Source organism: Sebastes fasciatus, chromosome 5, assembly GCF_043250625.1.
Source record: "Sebastes fasciatus isolate fSebFas1 chromosome 5, fSebFas1.pri, whole genome shotgun sequence".
Taxonomy (NCBI): domain Eukaryota; kingdom Metazoa; phylum Chordata; class Actinopteri; order Perciformes; family Sebastidae; genus Sebastes; species Sebastes fasciatus.
The window spans coordinates 38,805,854-38,822,152 of record NC_133799.1 but is presented as its reverse complement, the minus strand read 5'-3'; the positions used below and the strand labels follow the sequence as shown (position 1 = coordinate 38,822,152).

Below are 16,299 nucleotides of genomic sequence, written 5' to 3'. Positions count from 1 at the left end.
CCGTTGAGGTCATATTTTTGACATGGGAAGTTAATTGCATGATATACTTGGAGTTCAAGTGATTTAAAGGTACACTGAAGCACAAGAAAGTCTCTGTTTACATTCAGTGTTACTCACCAAAACGCTTCTGTATTTCCTTGAGGCCTAACAAATATGTTGAATTCTTTTCCGTCCTCATAAAACATTTGCAAAAAATGTTGAAACCTGCATTGTTTACATTCATTTTTAATTACCAGGGCTCCTATTGCAACCAAAATGGCTGCCACGTTCTATTCCATCCCCGCCTCCAAAGTCTCAAAAGTCAACTTGACGAACAAGTGAGTGTTGAGCAGCGCGTAGGGAGGGCCGCATCATAGCCCTGTGCTCGCGGGGCCGCATTTGTGTACGCAAAGTATAAATGCTCCCTCGCGAGGATGGTGTTCGCTTGCGGTTATGGTTCTGTGCGCTTATGTTACATGCACTCGCCTGGTATTTATGTGCGCAGGTTTCCAGATTAAATGTCATATGCGTGATGCGTGATACCTGCAGCTGCGTAAAACTTAACGAAACAATGGATTTAGCTGTTACCGTGTTCCAAAATGAAGCGGTCTATTGCTAATTATTTTAAAAAGCCAAATGAGGAGAGAGACGAAGCGGCTGCTAGGGAGGGACAGCCACTGATGATGAAAGTGCAGGCAGGGAGAGACCGACTGAGCTGGGGTCATTTATTAATACCGCGCTGTACCAAAAAAAAGGGTGCGACCAAATCATGAGATGGTGCGACCAACACAAAAAGTTGGTAGAACCATTGTTACCAGTGGAAAAGTTAGTCTGGAGCCCTGCTTGTCTTCCTTGTCTTTGCTGGCACATTGATGTGTTTGTTGGCGTATGTAGACCAGAGAATAGCACCCGCAACCTTTGTGCCATAGAGCTACTAGTGGTAATACATTCAACAGGGTTCTGTTAAAGGAACAATGTGTAACATTTAAGGGGATATTTTGGCAGAAATGGAATATAAAATGAATACGTATGTTTTCTTTAGTGTATAACCTGAAAATACGAATCGCTGTGTCAGCTTAGACTGAGCTGTTTATATCTACATACGGAGCGGCCGCCATGTTTCTACAGTAACCCAGAACGGACAAACCACATGCTGGCTGTAGATAGATCCATTTGTGGAGGAGACTGACAATAAAAAAGTCCTGTTTTGTTTTGAAATATGGTTATTGATGCTGGGATTTCTGCCTTTCAGAAATGCCTAATTAAAAAAAAAAAAAAAAGGCGTAAAGGTTAACCTCTTTTGGCTCTGACATTTTTAAAAACATGGACAATGTTCTGAGTGGTGATTCTGTGTACCACAGCAGTGGCTCAATCCATTTGACTCCTCTTGTAAACACAGTTAATGCGACCCATCTTGAAGGCACCGTTTTCTATGCACATGAACATCATAGATATGTTTTTGACTTCAGGTCGGGACGTGCATGACAATTTGTTGTTGATGTTTTTAAACTAGGCTGTGAACTTTGTGAGGTCTCAAAATATCAATAGTGAGTCGGGAGGAAATTTGACGGAGGATCTGTAAGACTTTAGAGACAGGAGCCTAAAAGACCTAAAGACTGTAACTTAATGCATACACTGTATTATACATCCACATTAAGAGTGTAAACCTACCCCATTCTAATTACTAGAATGAGATCTAAAAAAAACATGATGTTGGTAGTCTAAATATTAAGATAAAGATAAATGAATATGGGAATAGGAGTCCATGCAGAAACACTGTCACATCTTCTCAACCTCCCTGCTCATGTCAGTTTGGAATATTAAATCTATTGACTCATATCAGCTGACTGACTTATACCTTGTAACCATGCAGCAAACAAGAACAGATTGGGCCCATTAAGGTAACAGTAGTGTAGCGTTGATAGATATGGGCAACTATGATGTTAAAGTGATTGATGGTCAAAGCTGTGGACATTTTGTGATAGGCCTTTGCTAATATGGAAATACTTGTTTAAAAGTTATATTAGTTTTTTTTTGTCATTATGTTTATGGTCAGATAGTGTGTATAGGTCATCAGAAATGTCTAAAGTGCATTTAAAGCAGATTAATAGAAAGCTTTTCATCATAAAGCCATTTTGAGGACTGCTAAATTATCAAAAGGATTACTTATTAATTACGTTTTTTAATTATTCACTAGCATTAATGACAAACTCACACGGTGGACTACAGAATTAAGCATATTTAGTGTCAGATATATGAAACCCGACAGCTGGATAATGAAAAGTACACTGTGGAGTTTTTGACCAGTAGTAGTGCTATAGATGTTTTGATGAGGAGGTCCCGAGAAAACTCTGCAAAGTACCTTTATCATGTAATATCATTCCTAGTTCCTTCAGTTCCATCCATTTAGCTATTTAGAGTAGCAAAATGGCCCATATGTGCCAGATTATTGTAGGCCTTTCTCACAGAGGACATCTGGAGTTGCCAAACACAGGTGCTGCTAACGTTAAGGATTTGTAATGTTTTACATTATGTATACTTGAATTTGCCTCTGGTAAACCGTTATGCAGTGTACTGTATATGCCTAGGGCTTTTATTGTGAAAGGTAAGAACGGAAGGAGTTTATCTGGTCTGCGCTGTCTTTGCCAAGTTTGAAAGGAGTAATAAAGTTAGCCTTCTTGGTTGGGACTACGGAGGCTCCTTGTTGTTGTACACTACAGTGTATGTTTTGAATATGTACGTTCCGCACAACGTGAGTGGTAGATGCTTTTATTTGCAAAAACGAGGTTGCTTTTTTGCCGCATACGATTAGCGTCCCGTGTGAAAGTATTCATGACAAAAACAACAGCTCAAAATAATATATTGACCTAAGAACTAAAGAGGACCTGTTATGCTTTTGTGCGTTTTCCCTTTCCTTTGGTGTGTTGTATGCTTTTTTGTGCCTGTAAAAGGTCTGCAAAGTTACAAAGCCCAAAGTCCACACTAAAGGGAGTTCCTCTCCCCCCAAGAAACACTGCTACGCTACTGAACTGCCTGAAACGCCCTGACTGAAGTCCTGCCTTTTCTTTCGTAACACTGTGATGTCACCAAGTAACACACTTTGCCTAGCGGGTAGCTTTGCACGCCATCAAACAAAGTTAATTAGAGGGGAGCTGGAGCAGAGTCCGAAGAGTTTGATTCTGTTGACCAAACACAACGGAGTGGGCCAGCTGACCAATAAGAGCAAACTGGGCTTTTGGAGAGGGCGGGGCTAGAGCTGAAAAAGAGTGTTTCAGACAGAGGGTGAAAAGAGGTGCTGCAGCACAGCCGGTAGGAACAAATCAACAGTTTTTTGAACATTAAAGCATGTAAACATGTTCTAGTAGAAACCCAAAATACAAGTATGCACCTGAAAATGAGCATAATATGTCCCCTTTAATAATGAATAGTGCATATTTTTAATTACCAGGGCTCCTATTGCAACCAAAATGGCTGCCACGTTCTATTCCATCCCCGCCTCCAAAGTCTCAAAAGTCAACTTGACGAACGAGTGAGTGTTGAGCAGCGCGTAGGGAGGGCCGCATCATAGCCCTGTGCTCGCGGGGCCGCATTTGTGTACGCAAAGTATAAATGCTCCCTCGCGAGGATGGTGTTCGCTTGCGGTTATGGTTCTGTGCGCTTATGTTACATGCACTCGCCTGGTATTTATGTGCGCAGGTTTCCAGATTAAATGTCATATGCGTGATGCGTGATACCTGCAGCTGCGTAAAACTTAACGAAACAATGGATTTAGCTGTTACCGTGTTCCAAAATAAAGCGGTCTATTGCTAATTATTTTAAAAAGCCAAATGGAGGAGAGAGACGAAGCGGCTGCTAGGGAGGGACAGCCACTGATGATGAAAGTGCAGGCAGGGAGAGAAAAGTTTTTGGTGTTTACTGTTTATTCGTTTATTTAATATACTAACAGGACACAACTTTAGCTGCCTTCAAATGGAACTGATGAAACCCAAAATACATAAGTATGCACCTGAAAATATGCATAATAGGTCCTCTTTAATCGCACAAAAAAATGCTCCGGTATGTAACAGCCTTTAGTGCTAATGTGAGGTTATACATCTCTGGAGTGGCAGAGATATGAAGAGATATGAATAAAAACATTCCACTCAGTCACAGATTTTGCACTTCACTTCATTCACAGTGATTCTAAACAACATTTAACCAAACAGCTGGACTGTAAACACCTGCATGCCGAAAATCCCAGTTTCCCACAGGTATTTTTCTAGTGTATAGTTACACAATATCTTACATACACCAATTCATCCATTTCCATGTAACATGAAATTGAGCACATAAAACATGTTACAACCAAATGGTATAATGTGTAGAGCTAAACCCCTAAATATTCTCTATATAGTATATAGATATTACAAAAACTTCCAAAGTGCATTGAGTTGAAATGAATTGAAGACTACATTAACATGCTGCTTTCACTCAGGAATAAAGGGCTGTATTGTCTCTTCCTGTTATTTTGTTGTTGTTTGTTGATTGGCCGGTTCATTGGGTCAGTGGTAACCCCTCAGTAGATCAGAAGTGTTTGTCACATAACCGCTCATAAATAATAGGCCCTGCCACCCTCTCCTCTCCTCTGGCCCCCTCGGAGACGAACAGCGCGGCTGGTAAATAACTGGCCCGATCGATTCCTGTCATTGCAGTTCAGTGAGCCCCGGTGATCTAAAATGTCTGAGTGGTTTGTTTATTTTCCTGCTTTCATCCTCTCCTTACTGGCCTGGAGAGAAGAGATGCAGATGTGTCCTGCAGCACTAAGATTATTCTGCAGCTGTAAATGTGGTCAGTGTGATACAGTCAGTGACATGCTGGGTGACAGTTGGATGATCTTCAGAATCAGAATCAGAATGGTGTTTATTGCCAGGTGTAAGAGGTATACACTAGGAATTTTCTTTGGCATTATTGGTGCGAGACAAACTGTATAATAACAAAAGAATAGATAAAAACAGAAGAATAGATAAAAACGTTAGAATAAAATAATAAAAATGTACAATTTACAAATTACAATCTTGCAATCTTGCTGCATTCAAGTCATATGACAACAACAAATTCCTCTATGCAGTACCTTACTTGTATTGTGACAATGTTGTTATCACCAGGGTCTGAAATTAGCACCCACCAAATGCAGGTAAATTGTTGCCAGCGGTGGGTGAAATCATCAGGCCATCTGCCACTTTGGCAGGCAGAGACAACGCTAGAGATGGGACTAGAGAATTGGTTCCCATTGAGAACTGGTTCCTAGTTGTCCGATTCCTTGGCATCTCATGTTTCCGTGAACCATTGATTCCTCTGTATTGATGCTTTACGACAGTTACACATGCACAGTGACGCATAAGCACGCTGAATCATGTTTCAGTTTGTTTGGGACTGGAGCCATAGCGGAGAGAAAAAAAACTCAACAGCATGGTGCTATTAAACCTGAGGGGACGCACTGTATTTTTTCCCTGATAATGTGACACTGTGAACAAAGAATCTGTGTTGAAATCAGCAGGAGCAGAGTTAGTAACATTACCTTTTAGCAGCTGGTAGGCAGCGCAGTCCTGACTGGCTAAATAACGGAGCTACTACCGTTAACGGAGGTTCCATTGAGTTACATTATGGTGCGTCCAAGCTCTATTCAGTGAAGTATGAGTATTGGGCGAAGGTAAATAACAATGTTATCATGATGTGTTCAAATGTAATCTAATGTAGTTTTTGGCGAGAAACTTGAATAATATATATATATATATATAAAATATAATAGCTAATAAAGAGGGAATTCTGACCTGTTTAACTTCCTAACACTAGCTCTAAGCAGTTTAGAATACATCATTAAAAATACTAATACCAATATTTTTTTTTAATCAAAGCAAATATTTAAATAATCATAATCATTTGAATTCTGTCTTTATGCTATAACCAAATAACTATAGATGACAATAGCAAAGTACAGTAGAGTACTGTGTACAATACCCTCCCAGCCCCAAAACATTAGGCCCCCCCGGAAACTGCGGTGTACAGTAATTCGAACTCTGTAATTTACCATGCATATGTTTTTGTTTATTCAAACCATATCGAACATTGAACGACATCAGATCTAAAATGTTATTCCTTCATTTAGCGCAGAGATTTCAAAAGTGCCCCCCTTTCTAGACTGTACACTGTCCTGTCAATAAAAGCTTGAAATGCTCCAAAAATAACCTTAAAAAAAAGGCATATAAGATTTCTGAGTGGCAGACAGAAAAATACATGCCTGCCACAGTGGAGTGAAAAACGTTGATTTCAGACCCTGATTGTATCTTTTTTAATTTGTATATGTGTAAATAAAGAAACGAACAAACAAAACAACACATTCCTTTATGTAGTAGCTGTATTGGGACGGTGTTGAGATTGTAGATTTTGAAGTATTTGAACATCTTTTTTTGATAGTGTTAAAAAAAGTTTTGTAAATAATTCATTTCATTTTGGTTGATGAAAAAAGCACTGGTGAACTGAGTGACACTGTTTGACTGTGATGTATTGATCTGAACAATTTACCCACTAAGTCCAACCAACGTGAAGGTATATGTGGTTTTGTTGGCTCAGTCAGTCACCAGGCAGCCGACACCACCTGCATAAACAGTGGCCCCTGCTGGCTCCTTCTGGACATGGTCTCCTGTCAGTTGCAACACCTCTCTGGGTCCCACTTGTCTCACACATAAACAAGTTTTCTCTGTTTTTGCTGAAACCAGATTCCTCTCTGCCCTCTTAACATTCTCCTCTGTCCACAAACTCTTCTCTGCCCCTGGCTCAGACTCCATGAAACGTGTGCACTTTCTAAACATTTCTTTTTCTCATCATGGAAGTATTGTTGGCTCCATCATTTCAGTGGTAGCGTCTGGTCAAAAGGGTGTCATTCAGATAAACCACGTCACTGTATAGGTGGAGAGGAAAAGGATATATCATGGTTTGGTAGGAAGCAAAATTACACAGGAGATGGACAATTCTGTGTGTTACAAAAGGGAAGTGCAGGTTGCCAATACATCGATTTGCAGACATAATCTGTATGAATCTTCATTATGTCCACCGCATGTGTTTAAATATAGAACCGTGCTACCACATGAGGAAACACTTTGAGCTCACACCCAAAACCAGCAAGACCTGCATCCTGTGTAATCTGGTGTACATTCTTGGGATTGTAATGGTATACAAAGAGACGCCAAGTAAGTTTTATCTCCATCCCAACGATTTGTGCAGTCATTTGTTGTTGTTGTTGTTTTTTTCAGATTGCTTGTGGCTCCCCTCTCCACACTCTCAGATTTTCAAATATCTGTTTGCAGGGGGATGTGTCAGTTCCCAACAGATGACCTAGTTTTTACACACGCACAATCTTGCAAACATTGAAAGGCCCCTCTACATACATTAGGTTTCGGCGAACACTCTGAAATTCATCCCCCTTTTTATGTGAATTCAGTTTACAGCAAAGATTTGAATGGCTGCGGAAAATGTCAATTATGGAATTGGTTAATTTTTAATTATCGTCGGCTGCTCTGTACACAGCTGCTCTAACGGTTGACTGTTATTTTTTTCCGTGGCATTTAATTGGAGCTGAAACAGCATGACCTATTTTGTTTGGAGAGAATGTATACTTTTATCTGTGCCTCCTCAGAAGGTGGCCCTGAGCTTAATTTGCAGCGCTGCGATGCTTCTTCTCATAATGCATTGCAGATTACTCATAACCTGTTTAACATCGCAAGCGGCAAATTCATCAGCTGGATTACATAAGGCCACTAACATGTGATCCCTCTCGCAGACTTAACAAATTCTTCAATTAAACATGCAGCTGCCAGAAAGAAAATGACAAAGCAACTTTCCCTCAAGTATAGGGATGCTGCAATAACCGTAATATTTCAATACCGTGCTATTGATGAGCCAACCACAGGGGATGGCAAGCAACTGCCACAACCGCTATCTTCACCTTTTTTCTTTTGTGAATTCTTTGCTAGAAACGGCAGCAGTGTGATGAGGTGCTGAGCGTCTTCTGCGCCTAGAGCTGCACATTTGGTCTTTTTTTTTGTCTAGGGATGCACCGATATCGATACCAGATCGGATATCAGGCTGATACCGACTCAGATAGCTGGATCGAGTATCGTGACAATGGGGCCGATCTATTCAATTCAATTCTATGTTTGTATATGATTTACATTATATACTGTCATTTTTAAGTTTTGACCAAATTGTTGCTGCATTAAAAAGGTTCACACTGGAATTGTAATTCCTGTTAATTTGGGAGATTTTTTTACCAAGTTGCCAGTGTACGATTTATTATTTTAATAGAATTCAGTCAAATTTGATCTCTGTATTTATTTGTTACATTTTAACGCTAAATTATGGCGAGGAAAAACTGGCATTGCCATTTTCAAAGGGGTCCCTTGACCTCTGACCTCCAGATCAGTGAATGTAAATGGGTTCTATGAGTACCCATGAGTCTCCCCTTTACAGACATGCCCACTTTATGATAATCACATGCAGTTTGGGGCAAGTCATAGTCAAGTCAGCACACTGACACACTGACAGCTGTTGTTGCCTGTTGGGCTGCAGTTTGCCATGTTATGATTTGAGCATATTGTTTTATGCTTAATGCAGTACCTGTGAGGGTTTCTGGACAATATCTGTCATTGTTTTGTGTTGTTAGTTGATTTTTATTTATAAATATATACATACATTTGCATAAAGCAGCATATTTGTCCACTCCCATGTTGATAAGACATATATTTGAATCGATTGACAGCCCTAGTTTTTATATAGCATTAAAATCAGAATTAATGAAGTAATTTGCAAAAAAAATGACGGCAATAATTCCACATATCGCATATTTTGTTGAGCCAATCATTATCACCGCAGGGGAAATTCCTTCATCGCAACAGCCCCACTCAAATATAATTTTTTTTGTCCAGACAAACCACTTTGATTTGAAGTGGAATACCTGCCGCGTCCTCGCGCTGCTGACAGCGGCATCTCCACATCACCTGTGTAATCAAAGGAGAGCTGTCCTTTTGTGTTACCATGAATACAACTCCTGCCTCTGTCTGGTCAGCGTTGAAAGACTGAATCACAGTAATGAGGTGCACTCCGAGGTTTCTATTGAGGAGTGCCGCTGTGTCACAAACAATCTTTGCTTTTTAAAATGCATCTCTGCAGTATGGAATTAAATAAAGCCGTCCACTATAAATTGATGCCTCTTCATACACACATTTAAAAAAAGCATCTTTAAGTGTTTAACCCATATGTTTGATTCCAGACACACGACATACTGTATCCCCCCCTCTCCTCAAAACACACACACACACACACAAACACACAGTATAACTCAGTGGAAGGATAGTGTGACTGATCCAGCAATCCTTCCATTGTTTCGGGAAAACAGAGTCGCCTAAGCTGCTATAATCACTCGTTTAGTGTTGCGGCAACAAATGCTTTTTTTAGATATTCCAATCCAATATAAAAATTCAATCCCTCATGAACCCTAGCTAATACACTGGTCCATTTACTGTTGTTGTTGTTGTTATTATTACTATTATTTTAATAATAAGCCATTTCTCTTTCAAAGGCTCTGTGTCCATTTCCAATAACACCATTGTGATTTAGAGACAAAAAGCCAGGATGTCAGATTGAGAGCTGACTAAAGCTTCTCTTTTAAAAGCTTCCGAGTTAAAGCCGCAGCTGCGTTGACACTAAGGAGCATTTTGCATTGTGAAGTCCATCATCATTTAATCTGTGGATAAATATGTCTGTGAGTGATTATGTCTTTCTTTAGTTCGTGCTGATGGTGCAGGAAATGTTGAGCTATTGTAAAAGGTGAGACAATTGCTTTTGGTTTAAGGTGCAGTATTGGGTTTGTACACAGCTGATAGATGGCTGCAGGTTTAGAGACACAGATTAGTGTTGTTGAGCAGCTGTCTTTCATATGGCTCTCTCTCCACAGCCGGCGTCTGTACTTTTCCCCTTCTGGTTATCGCGTTCTGCTCAGTGGGTAGTGCTACTGTAGCGTTTATGTAGTGGCTCTCAATCTCATTGTCTCCGCACGTTGCTTTTGAACTGTGCACAAAAAGTGCTGGCCTAAATATGAGGCTGCAGCTCATGATTCCTCAAAAGTTCAACTGAAATTTGAATTCTCCTCCTTCTACTTGTCTAAGGAAATCTATACTATAACGATGCTGCAGCTATAGTGCATGTCTTTCTATATTTCAAAACAGTTTGGGCCTTTTTTTGTAGATTCTAAGAGACGTGCCGTCAACCTCCGTGGGGTGCTACTGACTGGAACATGTCATAGCCCTCTACGGTTCACACAGCCTGCTATACATTTCTCAACGTTTGTTTTACTTCTTTTTATTTCCTTTTATGGTCAAATGGACTTGCATGTATATAGCACCTTTCTAGTCTTTCGACCACTTTACACTACATGTCAACATTCACCCATTCACACACACATTCATACACTGATGGCAGAGGCTGCCGTGCAAGGAGCCAACCTGCCCATCAGGATCTGATCTAAATGCTCATTCACACACCGATGGATCAGCCTTGGGTGTGGACTGGAGGAGCTAGGGATCAAACCCAATTGGTGGACGAACCTCTCTACCTCTGAGCCACAGCCGCCCCAAGTCAAGTGCAATCGTAAATAACTTAGGAAGTAACTTAAAGCAGCAGGGGGTAGAAATGGAGTAAATCTGATTAATAAAAGTTATTTTTATAAAACGGTTACTATATACTGACATTAGGGCATGAGACAGGTAATCTGAAAAAAAATCATGTTCTTCTGTGTCCTCCGGTGTCCTCTGGTGCTCCTAATGGCATCTGCAAGATTTCACAGACCGGAGGAAAACAAGCAATCAGAGCCGAGCTGGAGCCTTGCCGTCTCTGAGCAGCTGTCAATCACTCTCAAACTCCGATCAAACAGTCAAACTAGGCGGCGCTGATCAAATATGAATGAACATGGGTCTCGGGGTATGGGGTATAACACATGCGCAGTGTAACTGAAGCTGCGGTCGTACGTTGCGATTGGCTCAATTTCAGGCAGACCAGATTTGACTGCGCATGTGTTATACCCCCAAAGATATGACGCGTGACCCAGCCTTCTTTCTATACACGGCGTTCGTCGCCCTTTACACTTCCTGGCTCACGATTACGTGGATTACATAAGAATTGATTTTGTGGAATAAATACAAATTTCAGTGCATTATTTTTTGTGGAGATAGTTACGAACTGTGTAGATCAGCCTAAATTTGAATAGAGTCGACCTGTTTCGTGCTCTGTGAGGATTTATCCTACAGATCTGTCAGTTCTAGACCATAGCAGGTGACTGTATGTAAATAGTTCCAGCTTCCTGTTCACTTCCTTTCCTTTGTTCCACCTCCACTAACTCGGGTGTAAATCAGATGCCCTGAGAACAGTTGTCTCTCCCATTCACTCTCTATCACTGCAGTAGGAGCAGGAGAGACAGAGCCTGAGGTTTGGTTCTTAGTGGGACACGATGCTGTCAGGGTATCAGGTGAGAGCACGTACTGAGCCCCCCCTTCCAAACTCCACTCCTCACTTAATCAGTTCTGACACAATGCCAATTCCACAGTGGGTGGCGCACACAGCTTTATTCATAGATGTGGCAGTGGGGCAGTGATCAGCTACCAGACTCTGCTTTCACCTTTCACTGTCATGCTGCATCAGGTAGCACGCAACAGTGCTCGCTTACAGATGCTATTGTTGTTTTTGATATTAAGAGGTCTGGCATTTAACACCGGTTTGTCAAGTGGCATTTGATGGTCCATCGAGAGGGAGGAGGTCTTCCAGGGGTATTACAGCTGATAGGCTTTTTGCCATTAAAAAAGCAGATGGCAGATGACCTGAAACTATAAGCCTGAACGTGCTGGGAAAACAGTGGAAAATAGGTGCAGCTGTTAACCCAGTCGCCACTGAATTTAAGCACTAACTTCAATGAAAGTGCGTCTGGGTGTCCTGAGGGCGTAGGCAAACAATTTACTGAACCGAGCCAGACGTAACTGAAAAATCATGTCTGCGGCACGTATAGCTGCTGTATGGTTTCTATTGTTGCGTCTGAAAAGCCGAACAGGAACTGCGAAGCAATCATAAAGCATGCAGGGAAGCAATTTCTTTCTCTTATTCAAGTGAAAAATTATTCCGTGCTGTCACAAAAGACTCCCTAACAAGGTGCTTTAAACTCTCTTGCAGTGCATTGCTGCAGGGTGTCAAAGAGTGGATAAGCTATAAATGAAGCTTAAACTCAAAAGTCTGTTTCTGGTAATAGCAGCATTTCGTTCCCTCTCCAATGTGCTTTTGATGTGGAGCTAAGATTAACAGGGTTAAATCGTCCTCTTCACTGTCTCAATGTAACAACGCAGGCATAATGAGCAGATTGTTGACAACAAGAGCACTTCTTTTAGGTCTACGAATAGCGCACAGATTTATTATCTATTCTTTTGTGCAGGTAGTTGTATTAGAATTCAACCCCCTCCACGTACATCTCCGTGGACCATTGTGTATTATTAAATAAAAAAGGCCATGTAATTTGAGGCGACAATAGAGGAATATCCAACCACTGAGGAATGCTCCTTTCATCTCTTCCTAATCCGCCATAATGTGATCCTGGCCGTTTATGGTCGAGTGGCTGAGGAGGCGCGAGGTGCCAAGGAATCCAAGAGCTCAGGCCCAGCTGCTCTCTCGAGAGCAGAGAGATTTGCACGTCGAACGTGTCAATCCCTCCGAGTTAATGAGGCCTACTGTTTGGGCTTCCATTATCAGTCCGCTGCATCCTGAGCCGGGCCGAGCTGAAGTCATGCATCATAAAGTTCTAGACGCTCCTTGATACATAGTGGACGGTAATCAGAGCTCAGCATTTCTCACCGTCTCTGAAATAAACTCAGTAGACCATTGAATGCTCACACCAAACCTACTGTACATTTGCATTACCACCTTTAAAGCTGCAGTCAGTAACTTTGAGCAAATATGATAAAGATGTATTTTTATATAACGGTCACTATAGAGTGCTACAGGAAGGAGTCCTAAAACCTGGAAATGAGTTAGCATTTTAGCTCCTCCGGCTCCCTCGCCTGGAGGTCAATGTTTTTTTTGAATGGGTTTTTAGTTAGATGCCTGAAATAAGGTCTGTGGTTAACACAAGCTGAAAGGAATGTTGAAGCCTTTATGTGTCTAAAAAATGGCGGTTGCTAACAAGTGGCTAAATGAGACTACTAGACGTCATCATGCCGACTTGTTTGCCGTTACAGCCTCGTTGTGTATACACGCGCTCATGCGACCGTGGTGGAGTTCCTTTATAGCCTTACGTTAGCTTTTTACTTCTGGCGATTGCATTCACGCTTCAAAAATCATAAAAGGTGTGTTCATCAGTGAAGATTATCTTGCCAAACAAAACTTTTAAGTGTCATAAATGTTTGTTTGCCACAGAGCTTATTTTCTGCAATAATCTAAAACCCAATGGAACAATCCCATTGGCTTTTTGTTGAGGGAACCAGGGCGATGCTGACTTCCTGGTTGGCCCACAAAGATACCTCATCCCTGGAGCACTCTATATCCTAACAGTGCAAGAGACAGATAATCTGTGAAAAAAACGCTTCCTCTGCCTCCTCCCAGTGCGCCTAATGATATTTGCAAGATTCCACCGTGCCCGAGTGAAAACAACCAATCAGAACCAAGCAGCTGTCAAACTCTGCTCACAAAACTCGTTAACTCCGACTAAACGGTCAAACTAGGCAGCGCTGATCAAATTGGAATCAAGTTTCTGTTACTGTAATGCCTATTTCTCGCCTCAAATGTTTTCAGAAACATCTTTGGTAACACCTGATAATAACCATCATTCACTAATGGTAAAATGATAGTTAATTAAAATGTGTTATTTTACCGTTCACAAGCAACTAAATGATAATTAATGTTTACTAATTATTAGTAATGTTATAATTTATGTTATTTGAATAGTTTATTGCTGCACACATTATAACGTTTTATATACTATATATATATTCAGTATATAGAAGTGTCTGTTAATGATTAAGAAATTAGTTGTAAACCTTTAAGAAATTGTTTGTAAAACATATATAAACATTACATAGATAGATATTTGTAAGACTTTGTTAATGGTTAATAATTGGTTTTTAAACCATCATAAACATTATTTGGTTTGCTATTATAAAGCTGCAACTGATGATTATAATACCTTGTTAAATGGTTCATAAATACTTTGTAAAACATCTACAAACATTATTTATATAGATATTTAATACGTTGTCAATAGATAATAATTGGTTTATGGTCCATCTATCTATGTAAAGTTTAATAGATGTTTTACAAAAATCTCTTAAAGGTTTACAGATCATTTGGTAATCATTAACAAAAACATAACATAGTATATAAAATGTAATACTGTGCGCAACAATGAACTCTTATTAAATAGTTTACTAATGTAAACAGAATGTAATTGTAATTGTCTCTTATCAGCTATTATAGACTTTATAAAGTAATTATTTCATACTACACAAACTAATGATAGAATAACAGAAATTATTAAATTACTAATAGTAAATAAACATTATTAATTATAATAAAAAAAATTTGTTAACAGTAAAATAACTATTAACTAGGTTTAATTAACTATCAATTTACCATTTATAAATGATGATTATTATAAAGTGTTACCGCCCAGCGGCTGGAGCAAACTTTCTCATTTTACAGCTAAACAGTTCACTAAAATATGTTTCTGAAAACAAAATAGGCATTACAGTAACAGAATCTTGATTCATATGTGGTCAGCACTGCCTAGATTCACAGTTTGATCGGAGATGGTGAGTTTTGTGGGCAGTGATTGACAGCTGTCTTAGAGACTGCTTTGCTCTGATTGGTTGTTGTTTTTTCGGGGCGCAAATGTCATTAGGAGCACACGGAGGACACAGAGGAACACGATTTATGTCACCGATTATCTGTCTCATGCACTACTGTCAGGATATAGTGACAGTTTTATAAAAATACCTTTTTTATCATATTTGTTCAAAGTTACCTACTGCAGCTTTAATGTATTGTTGAAATTACACCGACTTTATTTCTAATCTTGAAACCTTGACTGACACCTACGAGTCAAATTAATGAAAAATACGTGCATACAAATTTAGTCATCAATAAAACCAGAAGACACGACCTGTAATTACTCTTTCATTCTGAATACAAAAACATTTCTTCACTCAATCTCCTATTGACAAATCTGATTCCTTTATATGACACAGTAAACCACGGACAAATTAGTACAAAACCAAACCGGTCGCTAACATTCACCGGGCTCCCAGGTGTCACAATTAGGAACACCTCAAAGGTCAGCCCAGATCTCGGCCCGTGTTACAATATTGAAAATCAAATCTACTGTAAAGATCCGGCTGGCCCCAGATCTAGGGAAGGTCATCTGAGTGTCACTGATTTCAGAAAAAGCTCAGCCGCTCAGCACGAAAAGAGTCAAGTTCAGGCCTCCGGGGTGTCTGCAAAGGACACACACCTGTGACGGGATTGCGCCGTGATCCGGGGGCTGGGGGATGGGATGATTGGCAGAAAATGTCAGGCGCAACACGTCAGCCCCATACAGACACACAGCAGGCAGATGTCAGAGACTGCATGATAAGAGGGAGGGCATGCTCACAAGGAAAGGAAGGAAGTGGCATCTTCAGAGAGTTATGTCATCCTTCTGAAATCTCTTTGAGATTAGGCCTCAACACAGCTCACACCTGAAGTCTTTTGTGCTCAGTGTACGACTCTCCTGACCTATCACCCAAATGTACACGACTTAAAAAGTCGCTTCTCTCTAATGTTTGCCTCCTCTTTTCCTTCTCTTATCATTATTTTCCCAAATACAAGGATTAGTCAGGGTCACAGCTTTTTCCACATGCTTGTATTGCACAGAAGGATATGCACAACCTTCTGGGCTGCACACCACTGGGGCCTGAGCCAGGGTCAGATATCTCAGAGGGGGAAGGCAGACTGAAAACCATCCACTGCATTTTAATTACACTGAATGTGTTTTGTTTGACCTTGAGAGAGTGCCTCATCCTGATTTATTGAAGTCCGTTATTTTTGTGAATCTTTAAGTTGAACCTGGACGTATTTCGTTAAGCAATATATTCTTGCACTCTTTCCTCTGCATTTAAAGCAGTATTTGTCACAGGTGACATTCATCAGTGAGGTGGAAATAAAATGCAAGAAACAGCTGAAATGTTCTTCATTACCTCGGTCGGCTTTGTGAATCACAAC

At 40.3% G+C, this 16,299-nt stretch overlaps 1 protein-coding gene across 7 annotated transcripts in view; it reads left to right on the top strand.

Annotated features, from left to right (window-relative positions):
- Positions 1 to 16,299, top strand: part of lpp (LIM domain containing preferred translocation partner in lipoma) — a 231,385-nt gene that overhangs the window by 145,735 nt on the left and 69,351 nt on the right. The window lies entirely within an intron of this gene.